At 44.5% G+C, this 15,161-nt stretch overlaps 1 pseudogene; it reads left to right on the top strand.

The window, feature by feature from the left end:
• Positions 1 to 10,983: 10,983 nt before the first annotated feature.
• On the top strand, positions 10,984 to 14,412 carry LOC118625061 (annotated as a pseudogene).
• Positions 14,413 to 15,161: the final 749 nt, after the last annotated feature.

Below are 15,161 nucleotides of genomic sequence, written 5' to 3' on the forward strand. Positions count from 1 at the left end.
TCCATGGATTATGTCTCCAGGATCAAATTAGTCACCTCCTGATGTTATATATATAAGTAAGTAAAGTGAGGCACCTTACTTACTCCCATCAGCAAACCATCTCCAAGTCTAAGGTAGGATGCATTATTTCTGGGAGAGCCACCTTGACATAGCACATCCCTCTTGGGATACATGATTTCTTACAGCTCTGGTCACAGCCTGGTCCTCACTCACTCTGGCTCATCTCTCTTATTACCTGTGGTCCTCTGTCTGGAGGCTGCACTCCCTTCAATAGTTGCACTTGCTTTCTGAGCAGGTCATGTTTCTTGGGGTTCAGGATTGCATGCCACCACTCTGACAATTCTGAAAGCTCAAATGGCCTCATGTGGTCCCCAGTCCTGGATCATTTAGAAATAATGTTCAGTCTTTTAAGACCAGGAATTTAGGAAGTAAAGACATAGAATAAGTGGCAAACACACATTTAAGATCAGGGCAAGCTGGGAGTCTGAAACAAGGTAAATACCCAAGTTATGTAAAATTGGCAATAACCAGGGAATAGTAATATGAGCCTCTTTTCTTGGCAGAATTTGCTGTAGCCAACAGTTCTATATTCTCTGCTATTTTGTGAGGCTTGACACAGTAGATGTGGATAGTTTGAGTGGCCAACGAGATGATGGAAGGAAGTCCTACTGGAAGGTTCATTGAGTGCCAGAGCAAGTCTCACTAGACCTAAGTGACACTGCCATGCATTTGTTGGGTGCACACCACTGGGGTTTATACATCTTAGCCCACCCTCACCTCCCAGGAGGCCTTGCACCCAGCACTTGTATTGTCATGTCATCTGGATTCATCCAGTTGTGTCCTACCCTGAGAATCCCTGTGTTGACCACTCATTTGTTCTTTGCTGGGGCAGTTTCTCCATATGTCTGCATCCTGATGGCATTGAAAACCTCTTAGTCATTTGGGTCAAATCCCAACATTAACCAGTATCTTGATTTAGCTAATGTCCCCTTCAAGCATCTGTTTTCTTAAATTAGAAAATTCCTTGTCTGCTTTTCTTCTACTTTAAAAATAATATATCTATTTTATTGTTGACAGGATTACAGATTTTCTCCATTTCCCTCACTTTTATCCCCCTCCGCCCAGCCCTCCCCCCCCCCCCAGCCTTCACCACACTATTATCTATACTCATGGGCTATGCATATAAGTATATAAGTTCTTTAGTTTATCTCTTCTGGTCCTCCCCTCCCCCCAATGCCAAGATATGTCAGTCTGTTCCATGCCTCCATGTCTCAGGACTTATTTTGTTGGTCAATTCATTCTGTTTATTAGATTCCACAAATAAGTGAGATCATGTGATATTTGTCTTTGCTTGGCTTATTTCACTAGCATAATAATCTCCAGGTCCATTCATTCTGTCTCAAAGGGTGAGAGATCCTTCTTTCTTACAGCTACATAGTACCCCATTGTGTACCTGTACAACAGCTTTTTTATCCACTTGTCTACTGATGGGCACTTGGTTTGTTTCCAAATCTTAGCTGTTGTCCATAACACTGCTATGAACAAAGGGGTGCATATATTCTTTCGGATTGGTGTTTCGGGTTTTTTAGGATATATTCCCAGAAGTGGGATCACTACATTAAAAGCAGTTTCATTTTTAGTTTTTTGAGGAAACTCCATACTGTTTACCAGTGTCCGCACCAGTCTGCATTCCCACCAGCAGTGAACTAGTGTTCCATTTTCTTCATATCCTCACTAACACTTGTTTGTTGATTTATTGATAATAGCCATTCTGACAGGTGTGAGGTGATAGCTCATTGTGGTTTTAATTTGCATTTCTCTGATGATTAATAGTAACTTTGAGCATTTTTTTCATATGTCTATTGGCCATCTGTGTGTCCTCTTTAGAAAAGTGTCTGTTCCGGTTTTTTGCCCATTTTTTAATTGTATTGTTTGTCTTCCTTTTGTTGAGTTGTATAAGCACTTTATATATTTTTAAAATTAACCCCTCATCAGATGTATTATTGGCAAGTATGTTCTCCCTTTTCATTTTGATGATGGTTTCTTTTGCTGTGCAGAAGCTTTTTAGTTTGATGTGTTTATTTTTTCCTTTGTTTCTCTTGCCCTAGGAGCTGTATCAACAAAAATTCTGCTCCGTGAGATGTCTGAGACTTTACTGCCTGTGTTTTCTTCTAGGGTTTTTATGGTTTCATGACTTACATTTAAGTCTTTTATCCATTTTGAGTTTATTCTTGTGTATGTTGTGAGTTGGTGGCCTAGTTTCATCTCTTTGCATGTGACTGTCCAGTTTTCCCAACACCATTTGTTGAAGAGACTGTCTTGACTCTATTTTATGTCCTTGCCTCCTTTGGCCAATATTAGTTGACCATAAAGGTGTGTGTCAATTTGGGAGGACTCTGTTCTGTTCCAGTGGTGTTTTTCTTCTTTAGGTGTTACCTACAAGTTTCCTTTATCAGATTTTCCCTTGTTTCCTATCCACAGTGCCAGCCTTTTTTTTTTTTTTGGCACAGTGTGGTTCTCTAGAGGGCTTCTTGACCCTCCTCAGTGTTTCTCAGCCAACCTTACTGAACTCTATGGTGTCGTTGCATTCTCCAGGGAGCTTCTGCTAGCCCCATGTCCGTACTGCCTGGGACGCATCTCAACACTGCCTGCTCTGGTTTTCCATGCAAGAGAAGAAACAGTACCTTTCCCAGATCCTCTCCTTGGAAAAAGGAGGAAGGAATTCACCTTTCTGTAGCCAAAGGCTTGTGCTTTTCATACATTTTCTCTAATTCAAAATACGTGAAAGTTGATCTATATTTTTGCCATCGCTCTCATAAACTATACCCGTGTTCAATCCTCTTCCACTTCCAAATCAATAAAGTAAGTTTCTTGAGGACAGAGGCCATATCTCATTAATTGTTGCAGGCCTAGCATTTAGCAATGTGCCTGACACAGGTGGATAGGTGCACAATGTATGTTTATTGACTAAAGGAATGAAGAGTATATAAATGAAGAAATTAGAATATGGGCATTTGAAAATTCTGATTAAATTTTTTTGATTACTCAAAAGTGGTTTAATGGTGATGTAGCTAGCATTTTCAAAGTTAATAATTTTCTTTGTCACCAATACTTAGAATGTGAGGTCTTTTGAAAAATACAAAATGTAGTTACAAATAATGTTTACAAAAATAGCATTCGTGACAACAATATATTTTCTATTTGGGAATAAGTCCATTAAATAAGAAGATAAATATAATGGTCATATTTACTGGTAATCATAAGGATGAATATTGAAACAGCCATGTTCTCTATGAATATGATTCAAAAGTCTATACCCATTCTAAAAACCAAATATAAATTACAGTGAAATTAACCAAGAATTTTAATAACTTGGCATAGTGGACTTTGCTATGAAAAAATGCAGTTCCATTCAAGTGGGATTAGAGAATTTGCTGTGATAGGTGAGCAGATATTGCTGCCCAAGGAACTTTATAAATACATAGGTTCTGACAATGGAGTGATATAAAAAAGTTCAAGTTAAAAATCAATTATGTGCTAAGTAAAAGTTCTCAGAGCAGACAAAAGGTTAAGGCATTTCATAAATTATCACTTTCAATGATAAGATTTATTTAAAAACATACAGTTTTCTGGTCAAAAAGCTGACCTTGCAGAATATGTATAATATGAATGGTACAATAATATCTAATAAAGACAGGGGTATTTAGCCAAGCAATGTATAGTGTATGCAGATTTCAAAACTAAAAGAGTTCTTTTTCATTAGTGAAACAAATCACAGCATGTAAAAAAGATTAGTAAGAATAGCTATATTAGTGTGGCTCAGTGGTTGAGCGTCGACCCATGCACCAAGAGGTCGCTGGTTTGATTCCTGGTCAGGGCACATGCCCAGGTTGTGGGCCTGATTCCCAATGGGGGGGGGGGCATGCAGGAGGTGGCCAATTGATGTTCTCTCTCATCAATATTTCTATCTCCTTTCTTCTCTCTCTAAAATTAATAAAGAAAAATTATTAAAAAAAAAAAAAAAGAATAGCTATAATTGAATTGCACCTTACTTTGGGGAAATAGAATTAAACCTGACAGAAGTTTACAATAATCCTCAATGCTGAATCAGAGAGGAAAAAACCAAAACACTTCTTGGAAGGTCTGATTTCTTCTTTGCCAAGATTGTACTGATGATGAAGCATTTGGTTTCTGGCTGAAGCTAGGCGCGGTCTGCCGAGATGGAGAGGGCATGTCTTACTCTTTAGGATGGGGCAACTGTCTTAAGTGTACAATGAAAGAAAATCATTGTCTCTGGAGTAGAGGATTGCCTATCAACAAAACACAAAACTCACTATTTGGCTGCTAGGTATTATTGTGTAAGCTTGAATAATGTTGAAGTTATATGCAGGTAAAATAACTTTTCACCAGCTTAATAACTGCAGTCATGAAACATTAAAATAGCTAGCAAATAAAATAAACTTATGAACAAAATAAAAACAGAAACATGGATACATGGAACAGACTGACAGCTGTCAGGGTCAGGGGGTGGGGGAACTGGATGAAAGAAGTTGAAAGGATTAGTCAGAGAACATACAGGCATAACCCATAGACACAGACAATAGTATGGTGATGGCCAGAGGGAAGGGGGTGGGGGCTGGGTGGAGGCAGGCAAAGTGGGGAATGGGGACATCTGTAATAGTGTAAACAACAACAACAAAAAACTAAAAAAAAAAAAAAGAATAGCTTCAGCGTATTTCAAAAGTAAATGCTACAAGATGAACTCTTGTTAGAGAAAAACCAATAGACCAAAGACAAAACCCTCTCAGATTCTGGGTAAATGCATCAACAATGAATCATTTTCTCAGCAGCACGATGATGGCTATTTGTTCTTTGTGGTTTATCGACATCATATTGACCTTTGGCATCTGGAGAGAGAGGGAGGAAGAGAAAAAGAAAGTCCATCTGTTTACGACCTCTGGGTAACTGTCAGAGGAGTCAGCAATGTGTAAGCCCCGTGGCATCAGAGACGTGCTGTGTGGGGGTTACTGTGTATCACCAGCACTTAGATTCATGCTGGGGGCACATAGGTAGCTGGAAGTTACCAAATGTCCCTCTCTGCCACTTTCTTTTCTTGGTTAGTCCCATGCCAATGCAGAGAGTTCCATCCCAGTAGAACTGAATGACTTCGTATTTTCATCAGTGTACCATTGTTTCACGCAAGTTTATTATTGAAGTTTCTAAGGTTCATGAAAAATGTTATGTTACATATGACACCATGATAGTTAGTACGGAACAGTCTTTTTCTGAAATCCTGGGATGACTCCGGCGCCTTACTTCCATCTGCAGATAAGACAGTGAAATGCGTCAGGAACTTGTGTCCTTTTTGTTTACAAGGATGTCATCATTACTGCAATAAGTTAGATCATACTTATCATTACCTAACTCATCAAATGAAAAGAGCTTTGTCACTGATCTTAGAGCTACCTTCTTTCCAATACTCTCTTCTGCAGCTTTATTTATAAACCAGGTTTGTGGACTTGCGTCACTCTGCCCAGGTCAGAGGGCAGCCTGCTGCTCGCAGATCGCACGGTGTTCGGCAAATATGCATGTGTGCATTGCTTTCTGAGGTGCAATTTTAAGAATTCCGTAGTTTAGGAAAGGACGAGCTTGTATTAAAGCAAAACAGCGGGTCTTCAGATTCATGAATCCTCTGAGTACTTAGAAGAGTGTCCGTAGATTGAAATTTTGTTCGCAAAACATTGGAGGACAAAGCTGGGGAATTCCCTTTTTATAAAAAAGGCAGGTTAACACTCAAACAGTTAACTGCCTGGGAAAACAATCATTAGAAAAGGTGTGATTTTTCTGTCTTCGGAAGTCACAGGGTATACCTCCAGAGGCTGTGCACTGTCACCCAGACCTCTGTCCCCCTGAGAGCCGTGTCCAGATGGTGAATAGTCATGGCCAACACTTAGCAAGTGCTTATTCTTGAAGTCAAGTGCCTGGCACTCAAAACACCGGTCCCTCCCTCCCTCCCTCCCTCCCTCCCTTCCTTCCTTCCTTCCCCCTTTGAGGAGAATAGCAGAGATCCCCGAGGCTTCACCGATGAGTGTTTTTAAAATACTGGCCACAGTCAGGGCAAAGGGGAAGACGTGTTGAAAGAAGAGGCACGCTCCTAGGTCTGGCCACGCAGGGAGGGTTTCAAGAGCCATTCAGGAAGAGGCCACTTCCCACGGGCTCCGCCAGCAGCCACTGAGCACTTGCAATCATTTCTGAAGTTTGTTCTCCCCTGATGAGTTTTTCCCATTGGAGGCAAGTCAGACCCTGGCCCGGGGGTGCAGAGAGTGGGCCCCGGTGCGGGACTGCCTGGTCCAAATGCCAGTATCACTGTCCCGAGCTCATGAACTGTGGCCGAGTTCCTCCCTTCCTCTCCCCCTCAGTTTTCTCTTACGGAAAATGGGAATAATGCGCACGCTGCTTTATGTTATAGGCTTGCCGTGCAGACTACAGAGGTCGGCCCACCCGAGCCCCCGGAACACACGCTGGCTGCGATTACACTTTGCCCGTCTCATAATCCCCTTTCTTGGGCTCCCTCCAGGCCCTCCACTCATGTCAGCACACGGCCACGCCTTTCTTCGGACGTGGGGTGTCTGTCCAGGAGTGGTTGGCGTGTGAACCCGCAGACCGGAGAGAAGGGGAAGTTCCCCCAGCTCAGCGGGCAGATCTCCGGATGAGCACAGGTGCAGTCACTCCCCCGGAAGGGGGTCTGCCTGCCCGCGGGGGGCCCAGGGGGCACAGAGCCTTCTCCACAGGTCTGCTTCCTTTCGGGCCGGGCGTGGTGGTGCTGTTTCTGATTTTGCCGGGCGGTTGCGGAATAATGTGATTCTGCACTGAAGTCTCTTAGCACCAGGGCTTCATTTCAAAGCTGAGGCCAGAGGCACACTTTAGGTTCGAAGGAAGTAGGTCCTCCCCATTTTAGGATTTCAGATGGAAAAGGGCTCTAAGGACTGTCCTTGAGTGGAGATAGTATGAATAGAGGAGGGCTTATTATATGGGTTTGGTTGCCCTGAGCTCCTGATATGCAAATATACTTCTGAAAAGGGATTTAAATGAGGAGATTGGGAGACTCTTTCTAGCTGCATGGTCCAGAATAAACGACTATCTTTCTGAGGTCTCATAAATAAATGCAAGGCAATGATGGTAGCCCTCCTAGACGGTGCAGGTTTGCAGCCCTCCTGGAGATTCCGAGTGGACAGAAAGTGTTCTGAGCTGCCCCGTGCGGCAGTGTCTTCATTGTGCAAATCTGTCCTTGGCCCAGATGCCTGCTCTGCAGACCTCCTATCAAATGCCACTAGGCAAACAAGGGTGGGCATCTCCTGTTGGCTTAACCTATGGCATGTACCGCGCTTAGTTTTAATTATACAGGGCTTGCAAAATACATTGTAACCCTTGGAGTGGTATCAAGGCCCTGCAAATCTGGTCCTGCCCTCAGTGTCTCCTTAGTCCTCTGAACAAGCTGTCACTCCACCCAAACTGATCTGTTCATTGTCCCCTGAACGTACCGGGGATGGTCCCACCTCGGCTCCCTTGGTTTCTGTTGCTTGGGTTCTGCACCTCTCTTCTCCCCTCCCCACCTCACCCTTGACCCTGCTTTGCTCTAGTTTTCATCCCTGAAAGGCCAGTGCCAGGCTCACCTCCTCCAGGGAGCCTTCTCTCCTGCTCGGAGATCCCGCCGTGTCTAAACAAGCCTCCCGTAGCACACCCAGCTGGCGCACATTTGGTAAATAAGGAAAAGTAAGCATGATGTTTTCGGTTATTACTATGTAATTAAATTGTATCCTGCATCGCTTGTGTGGGCAGCGACAGTGTTTTACCGCCTTTAACCTCGCGGCTGAGGATTCGGTGCTGTATGTTTCAATGCTTGATGCAGGTCGGCTGAGCAAAATGATGGACACGGTGCCACACTGATTGGTGTGTTACACAGGAAAACCAGAGAACATAGTTCTTGCTCGGTCGCAATAAATAGTTCCTTGAAAGCACTTCAGACCCAGAGGGAGGGCAGTTGGCGACTTCGCCTTTATTATATAGCTGCAGCTGCGCCCCTCAGGGGGAGAGGAACAGCCTTTAGAATTTATTCTAGAGGAAGTGCAATGACAATCCCTCATGCTCAGTGTAGGATTTCAAGTCCTAGAACACAGCTAGGCCAAGCCCAGCTCGTTGCTACTGGGGTGGTACCAAACACATTGGACAGGTGGTAGCTCAGTAAATGCGCCTAGTTTTACTCATTTACCAGATGTGCGCAAGCTGGGTGTGCTATGGGAGGCTTGTTTAGACACGGAGGGATGGCTGAGGCAGGAGAGAAGGCTCCCTGGAGGAGGCGAGCCTGGCACTGGCCTTCAAGGATGAGAGAGAGCCTATAGGGCTCCATTTATGACTCTTATTCCCCGTGTTCCATTTATGACTCCAACACGGGGATAAGAGAAATATATTCTGGGGCAGGGGCCGAGGCCATCTCGTTCTCAAGCATAAGGTAGATACTCCAGGCCCAACCTAAGAGTTGGCCTCCGGGGTGTGAGTGAGGATGACAGTCGACACAGAGAGAACAGGTGCGGAGCTTGGCGATGCGTAGCTGTGATGTAAGGAACCGAGGGCCTGAGGGCGTGGCGATGTCAGTGTCCAGGCACATTCCGTGTGAGCAGTAGTTTCTAGGCTGAAGCCCGGTTCATGTGATGCCCCCAGCCCAGGGGGAGAGTGCTTGTTCCAACCTGCCGGGGTTTTCATAGTCTCCAGTGGGGCCCTCTGTTCCCTAGCGGTGCCGAGGACAGTCACAGGGATGAGCTCTGGGAGTAAGCGATTAAGGGGGAGGCATTGAATGTGGAAAGATGAGCGTTTTCCTGTTTACCATGGAGGGGTTCTCAGGTAAGACTTTGATGGAAAAACCCACAGCTAAAGGAAGCTCGATGAGGAGTTTGACAAGGACAGTGACCATTACAATGTCTATCCCTCTCCAGAGAGCTGGAGGGTAGAGAAAATACTTGCCTGGAGTTCAACAGCATGACAATGCCAAAGAAAGGGGAAAAAAATCAGAACAGGGAAAATTCTCCACAAAGGGCAACAACACAATACATAGAAAGAAAAAAAAATTATGCCTTCAGCAAGAGGTTTTGTAAGGTGCTGTGACATTTTAGATTCTCAGGAAGTTGCAATACTTGTGTCTCCATTGTGTTAGGATCCCTAGGAAATCAATAACATGTATTGTACCTCTTCAGGGTCCATTTGATATACTTTGAGCTCCAGGGGCCCGAATAAAGGACTGGAGACCCATTTAAGCTAGGTCAAATAATAGACAGGCGTGCTCTGTTTTTAGACCCAAGGACAGAAAATGCAGAACATCTCAGCGGAGTCAGAAGTTCAGAAACAAGGTCGTTCTCTTTATCTTGCAAGGGCTTTTGTGGCTTCTCAGGGGCTGTGTGGTTCTCTCTGCTTCTCTTCTACCTCTGTCTGTCTCTTTCTTCTACTCATCGCCACTCCAAAATGACTGGCAGGTCGCTTATACGATATCACACTTGGACTACAATCTCTGTGTGAAAATCCCTGGGTCAATTTTTTAAGAGACAGGTATTTACTCAACACAGTCTACAGAATGATTTTCTATAAGTCGGATCTCGTCCTCAGGTTCAATCACCTTTGACAGGGGAGGAGGTGGTGCTATAGGCCACGAGGAAGCAGGCAGCAAGGCTATGGTGTGCTCCTGACCTTGGATGGGGTGCAGGTGGGGAGGCAACAGTTGGTTTCTACAATAGACTTCCACAGAGACAACAAAGACACTGTGATTTTGGGGTTCCCTAGGCTGCCACACAGTGTACCATTCATCACTGTGCATGCTTGAGATTTTAGAGGCTACCACACACTTCTTACCATTTTAGTGGTCATAGTCCATCAGCAATCCTGAGATACCAGCACCTTCCTAGATGTTCAGTCTTTCAGCTTCTCAACAGCAGAGACAATAGTTCTACAAGTGGGGTCCAATATGTCCGATGGCCTGGGGACTGGCGCCAGGCAAAGTGCTCGACCATTGTCTCGCTTGCTCAGCCTTGCCTCCCACCCTGAACGGCCTGCCTCGAGCTTGTCGACCCCCGGAGTCTGTGAACCCGCCCGGAGTGTACCCAATAAAGCCTGATCCCTGTTTATTCGGCTGATTGGTTCTCCAGTCTCTTCTCTGTTTTATTCGGCGGCGCCCCCGATTCCTTACACAATAGTCTAGTCAAATAATACTGGCCAAAGAAGTCCTCAGGGAATGCATTCATTTGGCCTTGCATTAGACATAAACTTCCTTGTAGTAGTTGAGAGAGTAGGCTCTGGAGTTATTCCCCCAAATTAAAATCTTGGCCTCACTAGGCAACAGTCATGCAGCCTGGAGCAGGTTACTTAGCATCTCCAAGTCTTCATTTCCCAGTTTGTGACAAGTGCCTAATGAATCCAGAGGTGGAAAAGAGAACATCATCCAGGCTTTGTGAGGAATATGCTCTGAGGACAGTTTTGATCCCTAGAAAGTCCTCAGTAAGTATCATCCATGTTGTCATCATTATTGTTCGTTTCCCTTTCATGTCTTTGTTCCCCATCACCATGTGTCCCCTCTATGCCCTCTTTCACCTCCACCTTCATGTCATATGGACCCAAATGAATTCAAGTCTCCACTCAAGGACTTCACAGCTCTTGCCCTAACTTCTTCTCCAGACCTTTACAAGTGCTAAGTGTTAACAAGGGCTTGTTGGTTTATCAATTGATTTTTACAATGTTGTGCCTTGTGCTTCGCATTTAAAAAGTTCTCGCAATCGAAGGTGGAAGAGGATGCATAAAGAGTAGAACCTTGACCTGATTTTGTGCAACTTGATGAGTATGGAGAGTATGTCTTTCAAATCCTCCTTTTAGATGATTTGAGTGTATGCCTCTTCCTTGAAATGGAGAGAAGACACCAGATGATTTCTCCAGTTTCTTAGATCCATGTCAGTACGATCTAAAGTTACCATTCTCTATACCAAAAAATACGCCATCTGTTCCTTTAGACTGCACAAGGTCAGAGAGCGGGAAAACCACTCGGGAAGCTTTGCTCTTGTTCTTCTCTCCTGCAGAAGCCAAGATGCCCTGAAGATCATAAACTTATCTTCTGAGCCCTGCAGCATCTCAGATTGGCTCAGGCTCGAAGCAGCAGCGAAGGCCTCTGTGTACACGGTCACTTTCTGCTTTGCCACATTCATCATGACTATCGTCATTGCAATAGTGTCACAGAATTCAAAACTGAGGAAAGAGGTCTGATACATCCTCCTTTGCCACCATCTGCCGTGCATCTGCTCCCACTGTGGCCTGGGGGTGGCTTTCCAGGGGATGCAGGCCCTGCTGGCCAACAGCCCTGTGCTGATGTGCTGGTTGGTGTTTGGAGCCCAGCTGAGTTTTGGAGAAGGGATCCTCTTCGCTTTGGCCTTGATGGCTGTCAACACTTACCTAGCCATTTGCTGGCCTTTGAAATCTCCGTCCTTTGTAGATTCGGTTAAGTATAGGATTCTAGCTGGGACTGGATAATCATTGTACTCAAGAATGTTTGCTTATTTGTCATAGAGGGCACCAACTCCACTGCAGTTGCTTTTTTAAAATCGGAACCCCTGAGACTTCCGGTCAAGATGGCGGCCAGGTAAACGCGGTATCGCGTCCTCCCACAACCACATCAAAGTTACAACTAAACTACAGAACAACCATCATTCAAAACCGCCTGAAATCAAGCTGAATGGAAGTCCTACGACTACGGAATTAAAAAAAAAAAGCAGCTACATCCAGACTGGTAGGAGGGGCGGTGGCGCGAGGGGTGGGTGGCGGCGGCGCAGCGGCGGTGGCGAGACAGGCTGGTCCCACACCCACGTGTGGCGGATAAAAATCAGGAGGCTCCCGAGGCTGGGAAGGTCCTTTGTGAGGACTGAGGGGTCCCCGTCCCACACTAGGTGCCCCGCTCAGGGTTCCAGTGCCAGGAAGAGAATCCCCATCACTTCTGGCTGGAAAAACCAGCAGGAACTGAGGCTCAAGGAGCCCCAGGCAGCTCCTTAAAGGGCCCGCGCACGGACTTATCGGACTCTCTCCCTCTAAGCTTGGAGGGGAGGCAGCTCCAGGGGCAACAGAGACACAGAGACATACAGGGAAGAACTGAGCTGTTTGGCACTGGAGCGAGGGCTGGAGAGGGGGCTTCCTCGGGGACAAACGTGCTGTCAGAGGCCTTTGTTCCTTTGGTGAGCCCTTCCCGGGGGCGGCAGACAGAAGCCATATCTGGGACTCCAGCAACCTGGCTCACACTGGTAGCCCCGCCCTGCTGACTCCCTGAGGCCCCGCCCCACACAACTTTCAGGCCCACCCAAGCTGTTGCCACTTGCTTAACCATAGGATTGGCCGGTCCTGGATCCTGCTTCAGGTTTTTCCTAAATTCTTTCAAATGAGCAGCATCTGGTCTCAGCGAGCCCCATACCTCTCATTAAGTAATACACAGAAACAAACACAGGGAGGCAGCCAAAATGAGGAGACAAAGAAACAGGTCCCAAATGAAAGAACAGAACAAAACCTCAATAAAAGAACTAAGTGAAAGGGAGATAAGCAACCTAACAGATACTGAGTTCAAAATACTGCTTATAAGGATGCTCGATGAACTTAGTGAGAACCTCAGTGAACTTAGGGAGGGCCTCAAGAGCATAAAAAAGGACCAGTTAGAAATCATGGATACACAGTTAGAATTGAAGGAGGCATTAACTGAAATAAAGAATAATTTACACAGCTTCAATAATAGAGTATGTAAATCCAAGGAGCAAACCATCGATTTGGAATATAAGGAAGCAAAAAATCCCCAATCAGAACAGCAAAAAGATAAAAGAATCCAAAAAAATAGTGTAAGGAGCCTCTGGGACAACTTCAAGTGTGCCAACATTCGCATCTTGGGGGTGCCGGAAGGAGAAGAGAGAGAATAAGAAATCGCAAACCTGTTTGAAACAATAATGGCAGAAAACTTTCCTAACTTAGTGAAGGAAACAGACATACAAGTCCAGGAAGCACACAGAGTCCCAAACAAGATGAACCCCAAGAGGCCCATACCAAGACACATCATCATCAAAATGCAAAAGGTTCAAGACAAAGAGAGAATATTAAAAGCAGCAAGAGAAAGGCAGCTAGTTACCTACAAGGGAGTTCCCATTAGGCTGTCAGCTGATTTCTCAAAAAAAACTTTGCAGGCCAGAAGGGAGTGGCAAGAAGTATTCAGAGTGATGAAAACCAAGAACCTACAACCAAAATTACTCTATCCTGCAAAGCTGTCATTTAGAATTGATGGCCAAATAAAGAGTTTCGCAGACAAGAAAAAGTTAAAGGAGTTCATCACTACCAAACCGTTATTATATGAAATCATGAAGGGTCTTTTTGAAGAAAAAGATAAAATGTATGAACAAACAAAATGGCAATGAATACATATCTATCAACAATGGAATCTACAAACAAAATGAACAGGAAGAACAGAAACATTCTCATAGATACAGAGAACATTTTGTTGGTTGCCAGATGGGAGTGGGGTTGGGGGAATGGGTGAAAAAGGTGAAGGGATTAAGAAGTACAAATTCATTGCTAGACTGACAAACCTCAAAGGGCTTTAAAGGGGTTGGGGGGGGGGGGAGAAATAAACCAAAGAACTTATATGCATAACCAATGGACACAGACAATAGTGTGGGAAAAGGTGGGAGGGGGGCGGGAGTGGGGAGGAGGGGGTCAATGGGGGAAAAATGTGGAATATCTGTAATACATTTTACATCCAACAATAAAGATTTGAAAAATAAATAAATAAATAAAATAAAATAAAATTGGAACCCCTTTGCCCTGTGATTGGAATGGTAGTCCTGTCAGAGCCATGGGCATGGTTTTGTTCTCCTCCTCGTATCTATCATTCTTATAAGTCACTCTCTAATATAGCAAGAAGGCAAACATGCTGGCCATTTTAATAGGTCAAATATCAAAGCAAGGAAAATAGTCCTTATTCATTTGTGTGTGTGTGTGTGTGTGTGTGTGCGCACGCGCGCGCATGTGATACATGCCCCTAGTGGGAACTGAACCTGGGAATCTCTGGTCCGCAGGCTGACGCTCAACCGCTGAGCCAAACTGGCCAGGGCAGTCAATATTCATTTATTGCAGATGGGCTTATTCGTAATACCAACCCTGATATTCATAGGTTTGGGAAAGATGTGTGGAGTGTTTTTCTTCATTTTAAATCTGATGCTTTTTGGAGTCTGCATTTGCCCAGCGTTTTAACCCTCTGATCTATGGGCTCCAGAATAGAGAGCTGCAAAGCAGGTTATATCATTGGATGCACTGTCAGCTTGGTGTGGTCACACAACGAACAGCAAAGGGCCAGTTTGAAAACTCAGCCATTTTGAGTCAATAACTCTAGTCCGAATGGACCATTGGCTAAGGTTAAGGACTTGCCTTTTACTCAACCTAAAATTGGTGTGTTGATTTGAGCTTGAAAATAATATTAGTAAGTCACAGTGTCATCTGGCTTACAAACTTCACTGCTGCATACACTGATTTGTCCCCCATGAAATCATTTTATGTCTTTAATTTGAAACCCAGCTCAACATTTTGGGCAGCATGCCTTGCTGTGTTGTGGTAGTTAGGCAGCTTTTAAGAATGTTCCCATTTTTATAAACTGAGAAATAGTCCATGGTTGACACAAAGAGAAGAAGTTTGGCTGTTCTCCTTATGTTAATGAGGGATAGGTTTGGGCACATATAATGACAAAGCAGCAACAAAATAACAGTGACTTTAAAAAGTTAGCGATTGATTTTTTTCCTTAGGTAAGAGAAATCTGGAGGTTCCAAACCCAGACCTGTGTGGCAGATCTGCAGGCAAAAGTCTCATTCTCTTTTCCTTTGACATACTTTGTATGCTACCTCATGACCCAATATGGCTGCCAGTGCTCCTACCATCATATTCTCACTCCAGCCAACAGGAAAGAGCAAGGGGCAAAGAAATGTCTGCACTCTCCTTCTGAAGACACTTTCTATAAGTTACACAAAACACTTTTAAGTCATATGGCTATGCCTTGACCTTGAGGGGGGGTAAGAATAAATTTTAGCTTACTAGTAATATCCCCAGCTACCCAGCTA

This window comes from Molossus molossus, unplaced genomic scaffold (genome assembly GCF_014108415.1).
Source record: "Molossus molossus isolate mMolMol1 unplaced genomic scaffold, mMolMol1.p scaffold_m16_p_11, whole genome shotgun sequence".
Taxonomy (NCBI): Eukaryota; Metazoa; Chordata; class Mammalia; order Chiroptera; family Molossidae; genus Molossus; species Molossus molossus.